This window comes from Poecilia formosa, unplaced genomic scaffold (genome assembly GCF_000485575.1).
Source record: "Poecilia formosa unplaced genomic scaffold, Poecilia_formosa-5.1.2 Scaffold11, whole genome shotgun sequence".
NCBI lineage: Eukaryota > Metazoa > Chordata > Actinopteri > Cyprinodontiformes > Poeciliidae > Poecilia > Poecilia formosa.
Window position 1 is genome coordinate 3424844 of NW_006799950.1, and position 1200 is coordinate 3426043.

Here is a 1200-nt window from a genome sequence, read left to right on the forward strand (position 1 = left end):
GACGATGCCTCCAGAAAAATCCTTTCCTGAGCGAGACACCGCTTGGTGACGCTCAGGTTTAGGATGCTCTGGAATGCAGCTTTACCCAGCTGTTCTGGGGCTCATTGGAGAACTTGAAAAAGTTCTCCTCAGCTTGTCCTTGTCCTGCAGATGTCCTCCCTACAACTGGCAGATCTGAGCCAACGCCATCTACTGAATTAACGTTAGGGGAACAGGAAACCTCAACACCAACGGAAATCTTTAAATTTAGAGGTGTTTTTCTGGGCAAACGAGCAGCTCTGTTGTTATCTGAAATACAAAGTTCCCTATCCGGGGAACTTTGTATTTCAAAAGTCCCTGTGAAAGTCCCCTTCAGAGGACTCTTCTGTAAGGATGGGACCAGCGAAACCAAAGCTTTGGCTGTCACTTCACCCAGAGCTTTGGCTGCGAGATCAGCCGCAGACAAATCTTCCCCAGCCGGGTCAGATTTTTCTGCGACTGTAGCCTCACCCTCACAGTGTACCATCGTCTCTGGACAAACCTCCCCAGCCGGGTCAGTTTGTCCAGAGACAGTACAGTCATCCTCTGTACTGTCTCGTACAGAGGACGAGATGGAGTCCGCGGTCCCAACATCCAACGCCTTTTCAGGACAAACCTCCCCAGCCGGGTCGGTGTGTGTGAGCTCACTTGACTTGTGGCACAAGTTCGTGCTTCTGATTGTTGCTGTGGAAATGATCAGCTTAGCTCTGCTTGACTCAAGCTGACATAAATACTTAAATAAAACATTATACTTTTTATTTATTTAACATGGAGAGATTAATAGATTTTAATTTTTGCTTTTGTGGTTTTCCATACCTGCTGTGGTATAAATGTTCTGAAGCCTTTTATCCACTATTATTTTAATTGCAATTAATTCATTAGGATTGTTCATGTATTAATCATTGCACAGTGCTAGGAACAGTCTGTGACCTATTATATTTATTTTTATTAATTTTCGCAGACAATTTAATGCTAACTATTTTACCAAACATAAGAAACAAAAGCAGAAGAGCGACCCAGGCATGCACTAATACATAATTTTATTGAGGTCCAGAACCCAGAAGTTCTTGTCTTGTGTCACTCAGGAGCCTTGGGGATAAAAGGGCTTCATGATTGTATTTCAAAGGCAGATTTCAAGAACAACCCGGGCAAGAGTTTGGGTCATATATATATATATATATA